Raw genomic sequence first — 12619 nt, 5'->3', positions numbered from 1 at the left:
GCCTGACAAGGCAGCCACGCCGCTGCCCGAGAGCAGTTCTGCAACCACTGAGGACCTCCCAAACACCTGGGGAGGCTGAAAGCAAGCCAGCCCAACGGTGCAAGTCCAGGCACCACGAGTAACGCCAGCACCTGAGGCAGGAAGGCAGCACGCTGCCCAGCTGTCTGGGGCACGCAGGGCTCAGGGCACGCGGCTGGCAGACAGCACCGGCGCTGGCTCCGTGGGGGCAGCAGGAGCCATCCTCCCTCCCCTCACCGCACCGTTTCACACCGGAGGGGCAGCTGCAAGCTGTCCATTCCCTCCGTGACCTGACGGCCCGAGCCAGTGCTGGAGCCAGCCCTGCACACACTGCTGCTCGTTCAGAAACAGGCGCTGTGCCTTTTCTTTCACCCTTGCCAGAGCTACAGGATATAAATGGAAGTGGCTAAATCCTAAACAGTACTAATAAACCAGTAAAAGCAACGATTTAAACACACACAGTAAAGCAAGGCAGAGGAAGCGAGGGCAGAAGATGCCGCAGTGGGCGAGTGCGGCTCCAGCAGCACTGCTCCCGGCTGGCCAACGAGCTGGCCCACAGTTCCCAAGGCAACTTGCTCAGCCCTTTTGCATCTGAGCACTGCCCAGAGCAGCTACCGCACGGAGAGGAGAGTCCCGCTGAGCACGCTTGGGCTGGGCTGCCGTTGCTGTGGGAACCACAACCTCATGTTTAGAGTCTCAGCCATTACGCTGCTTTTCACATTTAACAGAGTTCTCATCCTACTGCTACGTTTGAACTAACGTGGTTCGCTGGTGGCTGCCTCACGTGTCCAAAGTTCATCTACACTCAGCTGAGCCGTCTGCATGCTCTTCCTATGGGCAGCAGCGGAGGCCGCATAACCCAGTTTGCCTCGATGCCCCTCTAAGACACTCGGGTCCCAGCCTGCAACGCCCACCTATAGAGCCTACCGCCAGCTCCAGCCCTCGGTACCCAGAGCCACCGAGAAACACCGACGCAGAGACACATCTGTGGCAACGCTCACTGCCACAAACCGGATTCTCCTTCTCCACCCATAAATTCTCAGCCCGTTTCTCTGCTGTCACAGCTTCAGGCCACAGCTAGGGCCAGTGTCACCTCTCTTGTCAGCGTGCACACCTTTCTTTCCGGCTGTCACATCACAGACCTCCTCCAGAGGCAGTGGACCCAAGAGCCCCAAGCCCTGCTTGTGCTGTGCCGCAGCCTGCACACGCTGCAGCAGGATTCAGAGTACCCCAGGGCTGCAGAGCATGACAGAAGGTCCCACGCACGGGAACCACGACGAGCACAACATTTATTTCCTCGTGTTATCGAAGCCCTTTCACCAACAGCTGGAAGGGCCACTGCTCTCTGCCACACATCAGCAGCAGAGCCATAAATAACCCTGGGCGCGGGTGGTGTGATGCCCCCTCTCCTGCTGCTCTGCCATCCCCGCTTCCCAATTATCAGCACAGCTCCCCCTCCCCTCCCCACAGAGCCCGTGCAGTTTGTCGGTGTGTATTTGGCACAGCCGTACTGTACATCATGTTGACAGCAGAAATTACATCCTGAGCTTATGTTTTACACTGTGCTCTGTCAGAACTCACCGCAGCCCAGTGATCAGGACAAATTGAATAGCGTCCCATCCGTGTCAATATTTATTTCATTTTACAAATGCAGGCTGATGCGGGGAAAGCAGGCATGGGGAGGGGGAAGACACAGGCAGCAACAGCACACAAAGACAGCACTGCCCAATGCATCGCAGCCCGACACCTCCAGACCGTGCTACTGCCCGACACGGCTGCCTGGAGCCCAGGGAGGGTGATCCCGAGCAGGGGCGAGTGCCCCGGGAGCTCCCGCAGCGCTCCCCGTGCCCGCGGCTCTGTTGGAAGGACTGCGCACGAGTGCCGCTCCTCCGAGACAAGCCCTTACACGCAGCAGAAAGCGCAGGGCTCCCCATCAGCTACGGAAGATGCAACACAGCGGAAGGAGAGCCCTCCCTCCCCGACCGCAGCTTGCTGCCCCAGCGAAGGCAGGGCTGGACGAGCTGCCTTGGCTCCTTGCTGCCCGCACGAGCATCAGGACTGCTCCGTCCCCCCAGAACGGTCACAACGATGCTACAAAAGCTGCTGGGGAGCAAAGCAAGAATAAGGCACTGCTGGTGCCACCCTTGGGAAGGCAGAGCCACAGAATGAATACCAAGCACAAGACAGGAGCTCCCTAAACCTTGGGCCTTCTCCTGCTTTTCCATGGCATACCCGCACCCCAAAGGACACAAGGAAATGGAGGCTGCAGCAGGGAGGTCGCTGCTCAGAGACAATAGCTCAGTCCTGACCCCCGTGGTGCTAGGCATGGCCCTCATCGCTCAGTCAGCTATCTGCAAATGAGGTCAAACTAGGACTACCAGTTACCCGTCTCCAGCCCCATTACCCAATGAAGACAAGGAAGGAGCAGAGAGAGCACAGCAGAGACGGTCTCCAGGGAGGGGCTATCAGTTGCTTCCAGCACACGTATGCAGAATCCCAACCTTACAGCTGAAAACTAGGAGCTTGTGGACCCTCGTGCTGCTGGACAGTCACTCCTCACACTGCTCTCTCCGCTGGGCAGACCATGCAATGACAAAGTGGGGCCGGGGAAGAGCTGTGGTTGCATCCCAAGGTCTGCCTGGCTCATCTGGAGCCGGTATCTCTCACCGCCATCACAAGGAAGCCACGTTGGTCCAGCACTGTTCTGTCAGCTTTGGCACTGAGCATAGCTACTACACAGGGAGGGTGGAGAGAAGAGCACAGGAAGATGCAAGAGGCAGGTTGGAGATGGATGTAGAGCACAGACACAGCCTTGTCAGTGGTCTGCAGTGCTGCTTCCAACAGGCAGGCCTACAGCATCTTCGGAGACGACCCAGGACAGGAGTCAGATGGACAAAAGCTCCTGCTAGGCTCCCCAGCAAGCAGCCAGACATGCCTCGCTGTTGGAGTGGCAAGAAGAGCACAGTGTCACACCAGCTCCTTCCTCAAACATGCAAGTCTACCTGGAGACCCTCTCCAAATAGCAGGGCAGACCTCCCCAACCAGGGGAGACCAGCACCAACCAGGCCCCTCCGTTCTCTGCCCAGCACCCACTGACCCCGATGTGCCTTTACCTGAGAGCCCAGGGGTGAGCCTGAAGGGCAGCTCTGCCATCTCCTGCATGCAGCACTAACAGCACAAGGAGCTCAGCACAGGGTCCAGCACCATCCACCCACACCAGCTGCATCAGCCATCAGGAGACAGCGGAGGCCACGTGCAAGCACAACAGCAGCTCTAGGGACCACACTAGAGCCAGCCCAGAGTCTGCATCCACAGGAGCCCACCTGCCCCACACCCAAGAGCCCCAGACAGACCTTGCTGGAAGACAGGGCAGCAGAAAGCCTGCAATTACTTCAATCGCAATTCTTCTCCAGTACTGCCTACAGCACAGCGTGCGCCGTGTAACCACGTCTCCTCCTGTTAACCAGAATTCAAATCCACGTAGTTCTTCCCTTCCTGGGAAAAGGAACAGGCTGGCTAGAGCACGCTTCCAGTGCCTGTTGTTTGGAGGCAAGACAAGCATGGCAAGGCTGCTGCAAAGCTTTAAGATGGTTCATAATCTCCAGGCCTAGGGCTAAGACATGAACTCAGGCTCTCTGGAGCTCACTTTCTCTACTGCATATTGTAAGACAAGATGAAGCAAAGATACTTGTTTTCTTTTACGAACTTCTCGAAATCTGGAGATGAGGGAGGAGGCAATCTTGCCAGACATAAGATGCTACCAACTCCAGACTAGGCCACATGGCAAACGTATCACATGCAAGCACCCAACATCCCACACGCTGCGTCTGACAGCGCACCTCGGTACCACACCAACCCTGGACCACTGCACCGTGGCCAAGCACCCACCTATATCCCCATGGCTTCCCACAGCTCCTTCCTAGCATCCAAGAGGTATTTTACAATCGCCTCTCTGGGCTGGACAATGGCATAGCCAGCGTGTCCAGCCCTCCACCCTACAGGAGTACTCTGCAGATTCAAAACACCAGTGACCAACACCACGACCTGGCTGCTGTTCCAGCTCCCTCTGCACCACTGCAGTACCTACAGCCACCACAAACAAAGGTCTTTGGCTGGAATACACTAACATGCGTTGCTGATTCTGCAAGGGACATCAGCGCTTGGGAGAGCAAAGGTGTGGGATGCCCACTCACATCAAGACGGATTATGATCACAGCCACCGCATTGCAAGTTCCCATTCCAAAGCAGATCCCATCAGTTATGTGGCATTTAAGGCCCAGTGTTCGGATAAAACAAAGCTGGACAATGTGTCAGAATACTGTGGGGCCACAGAGAGCAACTGCAAGTTAAACAGGTTTTCGCCACTGCAAGCTGTGGAACCCCCATAGCATCCCTCTGCTGAAATACATTCTGCAGAAGGCGTACTCTAACTCAGTGTCCCTTCCAGCATCTCAATGCATTCTTCCAATCAAGTGAGAGATGGCTAGAGATATTGATCTGCATGGCACATAGCATCACAGTGTGTACTAATGCTGGAGATAAGTGGCCAAGGGATTCAAAACTGTAGAGGCTTTTGAAAGAGGATATTTAAACTACTTTTATTTTTATTTATGCAGTGAAAGGCTTGTGTAACCACAGTTACTGGATGAACATATCCCAAGTGCAGGTCCAGACTGTGCAAAGCAATGTTTGATAGCAATCTGCCTTTCAGCAAGTCTTCAGCCCTGATACAGAGCACAGAATACAGGCAGATAATGATAAAATCAAATTCCCCCACTAATGTCACCCTAGCCTCGGCTTTGACAACAGGGCAGAAAGCCCATTATACTCAGTAAAAGTTTAGTCATGCTTGTTCTTGAAGTAAATCTCTGGGTTTCCTCTTTCTGCTTTCCTTGGAATTAGTCTCCCAGCAGGGGACTTCTTCCTCTGCTTTTCTTCTCAGATAAACTCGCACACAGGCCAGGCAAAGTTGTTTTTCCAGAGGAATTACTACCTACATAATGCTCAGGACCGTATGACTAAACACCCGTTTTCTCCCTCCTTTTTAAGTTGCTTTAAGTTTAATTACTGTCCCCTTTGATGCTGCCTTGAGAAATTCTAATAGCAGAGTGCAGCGACTGTCAGCGTAGGAGCTATTCACAACCTTTTGACTTCTCATGTTCAGTCACTTTCTGCTATCAGACACACTGGGAGGAACAGTATTTGTTAAAGCTCTCACACAAGCATTGTTTGGAAAAAAAGTATTTTCAAAGTTCAGGAGATTTTTTTTCCTCCAAATCATCTTTGGTCCAATTTTCAAAGAAATTTTAATTGCAAAGAAAATCTCAAAGTCTGCCTTAGGGAAGAGGGTTTTATAGCCATAACGGTCTCGCTCCGCAGCAATTCTTTTCCAAATACGGAATTTTCATGCCTTGTCTACGTGAATACAATACTTTTAATTCGCTTTAAAAACAATCTCTGAGAGGAGGTGGGAGCAAAGGCATCTTCCTGTGGCCCTGAGTACATGCACCAGGCAGAGTGACCAGCCTCCAGGACACACTGCTGTCCCAGCCGAGCATGCGAAAGCTCTGCATCTGCGTGCCGAGGAGGGAGAAACCCTCGGTGGGAGGGTGGGAGAAACCAGAGCCCCAGAGAGGACTGCTGTCCGTGTCCAGAGCCTGGGCACTGCTCGACCCCAGAGACAGCAGCTGCTGCCCTGCTCGGCCATTTGTGGTTTCCCCTTTCCGAACTTCACCCTCCAAGCCCTTGAGCACACCAGGTCCTTCCTGCCGTTCTGCACAGGGACTGCATGTGTTCCCACTGCCCATCCACTGCACACCCGCTCTGCTGGCCCCACGTCCGTCCCCCCAGCTCCTTGGACGTGCCCATTGCTCCCCTTGGGCCCCTGCTTGCTGCAGTTACGCAGGCAACACTCAGCACAGCTTCAGAGGAGCAGCAGCAGCAGGTGTTTCCCTCCTGCTTCCCAGAGGGGAGATCTCCCTAGCCTCACAAATCCCAGGCCAGCTCCAGAGGCAGAAGCCCCTGACACCCAAGTGACAACACAGCACCAGCTGGCACTGGCCTCTTCACCTCTCTCCTGACGTGGTGTGGTGCTAACGCCTGGGTATCCAGCAGCTCAGGGTACACCCATCAGCACCGGCACAGCTGGACACGCAGACATTGGCACAGAGCAAAACACCTGCAGCGCCAGCTGCTGCGGCCCCCCCAGGCCCCACGCACCAGGAGTGCCAGCACCCGACCCAACGGGAGGGAGAAGGCTGATCCCCGGGGCTGGTGCAAGGGATCGCAGGCGAGTCGCTCTTTGCTGTGAACCTGACAAACTGCCTGAAGTGCTCGCAAAAAAGCAAAACAAAGCACTTGAGCACTCAGACCTGACAGGGCACGGCTAGTCTGCACAGGAAAGCTGTACGCTAAGCACTGTGCATGCTGGGACCCACCAACTGCTTCAGCAGAGAAAGGAAACACGACCTGTCTGCCCAGCTTCTCAAAGGCTTGTGAACAGAATCGTTAACAGAGGCAGAAGAATCAGAATTCTCAACAGCTGAGGGGAGACAAAAAAAACAAGGGAGGAGACACAAAAAAACCAACCAAACGAAAAAGAGAAGCCCCAATGCCGTGAGCCCAAATCTGATATAAAAACTGAAAGGGAAAAAACAAGCAATGAGTTCAGTCATGACCTGGCAGGAAATGACAAGGGACCCACGCAGGAAGCAAAATCCATAAATTACAGGAGATTATCTCAGTCAAGGCTACTGCAAGAAACTTCTCAAGAACTGGACTGAGTCAGGGGACTGGCCAAACAAACTGAAAGTCAGCGCCAAATTGGCATTAACACCCAGGTACAGCTGAGAGAGCACATGAAGATGACCTTACCTCTAGCTGGGCAGGAGGACAAGGTGATGCTGCTGCTCCTCCGATGCCCTCCTGCAGCAACGGACACTGACCCAGCCATCACGCTTCCTGCACAGCCTTGCCCCAGGCTTGGCACCACCAGCAGAGAGAGCACCAGAGGTTCTTTGACCTCACAGGTCAAGGGTGAGCAGTGCTGGTTACAGGGAAGATGTCTGCAGCCATCACAGCATCTCTGTCACAACTGCGGGGGTGGACAGTTCCTCCTGCTGTGGAGAGAAAGCTCCAGAGCTCAGGGCAGAGGTCTGTAATTTTAGGATCTGGATAGATAGTCACATCTGAAAGTCATCCCCTTACAAGCACCCTGTACAGAGTCAGAAGTTGCATTCCCAACAGCCTTGCATCTTTCATGCCCCACTGTCCCATAAGGAGCCAGAAACGCTCCCGTACAGCAGGGCAGAGAACCCCCACAAGCCTCCATCTCCACAGCTGATCCCCATGGCACAGCCCAAGGACACACAGGAACCACCATCACTCCCCTCCTTGCCTCCTGCTGCCACTTCTTTGGGCCCTGGAGGCCAGCAGAAGTGAGAGGAAAGGAAAGGCACGAGCACCAGACTGCCCAAAACAGGACGAGTGGAATCAAGGCTGATAGACCAGACAAGTGGGCAGCTGGATAGGAGTCAAAGGACAGATTAAATAAAAAAACACAAAATGGAATTCTTGCACTTTGACAAATGTGGAGGGAATTGGGTTCTTTTAAGCAAATGTTTGGCAGATGCATGAATTATTTATTATTCAATATTGTGTGATTAAAGGGAAAAGTGAAGATGTTCACAGCTTTCTTGTCTGCAACTTTCCACCTCTCGTGAAAGTCTCCCCAAATTCCTACAGAGAATAACAAGTGGGTATTATACTGAGCCAGAAGGGTTCAAAGACACTTCCTTCAATTTGCTGCTCAGGGTTCAAGGTCAGGCTCAGACTCAATCCTCTGCTTAAATGAATGCTATGGCAGGCGCACGTCGCTTTCAGGAACGCTGCTTGCTCTTCTTCCCTATACATTTGAATCCTTTTGGCAATTTTGTCCCTGGAAATCTCTCAGTCCTCACGAGAGGACACGTGACCCCTCTTTACAGAATACATGAGACCAAGGAAGACTCTTCCTGTGGCAGCACACCATCATTTTGAGATTAAGACCAAGTCAGTACAGGATCACCCACCCTGAAGTGGGGAGGTCACGAGGGAGGACAGAAGAGCAGTGAAAAGCAAGACCAGACCTGGGGGAGCTGCACCACAGTTCTCACACCCACAGCTTTAGCAGTACTTTGACAGCCTTAGGTTAATGGTTGGGCTTGATGATCTTAAAGGTCTTTTCCAACCAAAGCGATTCTATAATTCCATGATTTTTTCTGGTGTAACAGGATGATCAAGTTGTGCACAGCCCAGATAAGAAGCAGGCACCAACTTTCTCTTGCAGGTACCTTATGCCAAAAGCAGCCTGAAGAGGCAAGTGGCTTCCTTAGCACCTCAGGACAAGGTCCGCAGCAATAAACTGCTGTCAGAAAGGTGGGAGAATGAGAGTAATTAGTCTCTTTAATGCCAATTTCAGCCTGATCTTTCACACTTAAGAAAACTGTTACAATGATTTTCTTATTTTCAGAGGAGCTCATTAAATAAGAATTAGAAGCAAGATATTATAACAGATAAGAAAATTATTTCTGCAACAATATCCTGCCAAAACCCACTGCTCTGCACCTGCACTCCTCAGCCACCCAGGCTACCAGACTTGCCCCTGTAGCATCCCTGCGGCAGCCAGCACACATCACCTCAAATGCAGTCACCACCATCAACCACCACCACCCGAGCAATACTGTCCTGCCTAAACACGGGCTGTTCTGGCATGGGGAAGAAGCAGCTCCAGCCCCAAACCTTCCCATTCGCCAGAAATTCCTGAGCAAACACACTGGGGAGAAAGGAAGGGATCTTGGTACCACAGGAATTTGGGAACCTGAAGCTGAACGTTGCACAGCCTCATCCCCCAAGCAGGAAGCAAATGCGCTTTGCTAAGATGCAGCATTGCTCAGAAAAATCCACCACAGTTGGCACAAGTCCCTGGTAGCCGAGCCTCCTACACAAGCAGCACATTTTGGCCAAGTCTATTTGAAAGTCTGCGTCTCCAAGAGGAGCACAGCAAGAACTGAGCCACCGCACACCCCGGGTCATCGGAGCCCTGCTGGGTCCCTCACACCCCATCAGGGCCCTGCTCATCCCACCCCTCCAGGCACCCCGCTGAGGGCAGAGGTGCCCCCGCACCACAGCTGTGCCACCAAAAACCAAGTGACGGGCAGAAACCCCTTTCCCCAGGGGCACCAGTCCCTCGGGAACAGGCCGAGTCAGGACGGGAACCCCCGCAGAAGGGATCGGGAGGCTGTCTCCTGCGGCCTTGCGTCTCCCCGGGCCTTGCGCAGCAGAGCAGCTACAGGTGGCCGCACTACAGACACAACTTCAGTGCAAAACCAGACGTTTTTAGAATCCTGTCTGGTAGAGTCAAATTTTTATATCGCTCCATACCCAGTAAACTCTGTTCACAAAGAAGAAAAAGGAAGTAAAAGCCTCAATAAACGCTGGAGGAGCAGGGAGCTCACACCAACTCCCAGCCCAGTGTAGCTCCTGGATAATCTAGGCAATAGTTTATTTTTCTCTCCAGTATCATTTTCCCAGCTTGATCTCTACTGTCGCAGTATAATGGTTTCACCCCATTAGCCTTGCTTAAAAAAGTGATCCCAGGACTGCGAGTGTTATTGCCCACATAAATCAGGAGGCTTTGAATACGGAGCACCTTTAAACAAACAGCTGATGGAAGTGAAGTTCCGGGATCATTATTAATAGCTTTTCATTTCTGTGTCCGCTGTGCTGTGACATTCTTTCCCAGCAGAAAACCTCCGCTTCCCATCCCCAGTACACCTGATCCCACGAGTCCTCCCGTCAGAATGAATGACTGTACCTTTGTGTTAATTGCACAGCCCGTTCCACAAACTGAATACTAATATTAACGAGCAAGAGGAGGAGAGTTTGTGGAGCAGGAGCAATGGGACAGCTAGGAGAGGGGCGCCAGGCCCACCGACCCCTCTGCGCGCAGGGGTGAGGGGTGCTGTCCCCCTCGCCTCCCCTTAAGGAAGGGCAGGTCCTGGCTCTTCTAACACGCACCAGCAAACGCTACAACAGGCGACAAGGCCCTGCTCCACTCCTGTCCTGTCTGCCAGGCAGCGTGCCTTGCGCTGGCCAGACCCAGGCCTTCCCTGCTCCGCCAGCTCCATCACACTTCTCTTATACCCACCGCAAGCAGAATGACACCTGCCACTCCCCGCACTGCAAACAGCTCCTGGCTGAGCCCACAGGGACACAGACCCTTGGAGAGGCCACCACCACGACAGAACAGCCCTGTCAGCAGTAAGGCATCATTCTAAGGCACATGGAGGACAGGGAGGTGAGTCGAGACAGCCAGCATGGCTTCATCAAGGGCAAGTCCTGCCTGACCAACCTAGTGGCCTTCTATGATGGAGTGACTACATCAGTGGACAAGGGAAGAGCTACAGATGCCATCTATCTGGATTTCTGTAAGGCCTTTGACACAGTCCCCCACAACATCCTCTCTAAATTGGAGAGAGATAGATTTGATGGATATGCTGTTCAGTGGACGAGGAATCGGTTGGATGGTCCTCGGCACAGGAAAGACATGGACCTGTTGGAGTAGGTCCAGAGGGGGGGGGCACAAAAATGATCAGAGGGATGGAGCACATCTCCTTTGAAGAAAGGCTGAGAGAGTTGGGGCAGATCTAAGGGCAGCAACAGCTAACACTGGAGAAAGGCAAACCACCCATTCCCCTCTCCCAGGGATGAGCCTGGGATGGGACTAGACACCTCATCAAGAGGGACCTTGGCCACCTGCCCTGGGAGGCCCCTGCTTTGCTGCCTGCTGCCAGCACTGACATACAGGCGCTCCCAGTCTGGATTCCCAAAATCTTCATGCCTAGGACCCAAGCAGAGCTGCCAGTGCTGCTGCTGTGTCAGCAAATGGCATCATCCCCCAGGTCTGTGGCTCAGAAGAGAGACCAAGTTTCTCCCTGGAAAGGGTGTTCAGACGCTCTGAGCCACTTTGCCCAAAGAAAGGAGGAGATGGTCCTGCTCGTGGCCAGTCCCAATACAGCCACCGACATAGGTGCAAGCAAAAAGGCTCCACAGTGTCCAGAAGCACCAAGGAAGAGGCTGGCATGGGCTGTATGGCCTCCAGCTCTTCCTGCAGAGTGACAAGAACTAAGGGTCCTGCTGCTATGCCCCAGCCCCAGTTCCATTCTACTGTTCTTGAGCAATGACACCACATACAGGTCGTGCTGCTCAAAGGGAACACACAGGGTAAGCAAATATGCCAAAATGGCCTGTTGCTGCAGTGACCTTTGCTGTGTATAAATCAAAAGGGCTGCAGACAGCAGCAAACTCCAGAACAGGTGATGGCTTTTGGTTTCACTGCCTGCTGCTTGCCCTTTCCCAGATCCAGTTCTCAGCGAGGAGATTCAGGACACAAGCACCGACACAGGCATAGCAAAAAGTTCACCTACAAGAGAGCCAAAGTGGAGGCAAGCATCAGAAAACCTGGAGTGTGCCTGAACAGACCTGAAAGAGACCACTACAGACAGGATGCACATTTCTTGGAGGACTTTAAGAAGAAAAAAAATTAAGTGTTAAATCTGTCTCCTGATTTCAGAGTCCTTCCCTAGCTAGAGTCTGAATCATTGATATCACGATGGACTAGCGCAGCAGAGCCATGTGCTCATGACACATCAACACCACCACCCTAGGTTTCTGGAGATGATTCTGCAAGCCAGATACAGCACTAGCCTTCCCTCTGCAAGAAACTCTGACCAGTTTGTCAGGTTAAAAAAAAATAATTTGATTCCTCCTCCTCCACCCCCTCCAGCGCTGTATTTGCAGACTGGGGACCAGCATCCAGCAGCCACATAGGGCCTGTAAGCAAAGGAAAGGTCATGGGCACCGCATGTGCAAACCAAGACGGCCTCAGTGCGTCACTAGAAATGCTGCTTTCCAACCACCAGACTTCAGCATCCCATTGAAGCATCAGCCCTCAGCAGAGGCCAAATGTGCAAATTGCAGCTGAAAAGGAGAACATTTCTGAAGGCTCGAAGCACGTGAACACAGCAGACTAGAACGGAATCCGCAAGTAGCTCCACTTTAATGTCACTACCAAACCAATGGCACAATGAAGACAGGACAGACTGGGAGCTCTGGGAACAACCACTCTGCTCAGCACAAGTGGTAAAGGGAGATTAATTAGCCAATTCTTCAATCAGGCATAGGGGTTCAGTGCTTTGGTGTAACACCCCATCAAACGAGACCGTCATTTTCACTTCTGAACATTCCAGGATGGACAGAGGACACAGTGTGGGGTTTTGTACTGGTTGTATTTCACAATCGAGCCCCTTGCCTCCGCCAGTCCTGGCAATAGGGAGACTATGAGAATCTTCTCTCTCCAGCACACAGGCTTTGAAGGGTCTTTCCTGACGTATCTGCACAAAGCCGAGACCTTGGGGCCTTGTATGTAGGTTCTAATGTTGTTATTATCAAAAGGAATAAAGAGGGACATGGTGAAGTAAGAGGCAGCAAAGCAGCCCAGGGAACAAAGGGAGAAAGACAGAGAAATATTACAGTAGCAACGGGGAGGACAGAAAAGCAAATG

Source organism: Nyctibius grandis, chromosome 19, assembly GCF_013368605.1.
Source record: "Nyctibius grandis isolate bNycGra1 chromosome 19, bNycGra1.pri, whole genome shotgun sequence".
Classification (NCBI taxonomy): Eukaryota; Metazoa; Chordata; class Aves; order Nyctibiiformes; family Nyctibiidae; genus Nyctibius; species Nyctibius grandis.
This window is presented reverse-complemented; position numbering follows the sequence as displayed.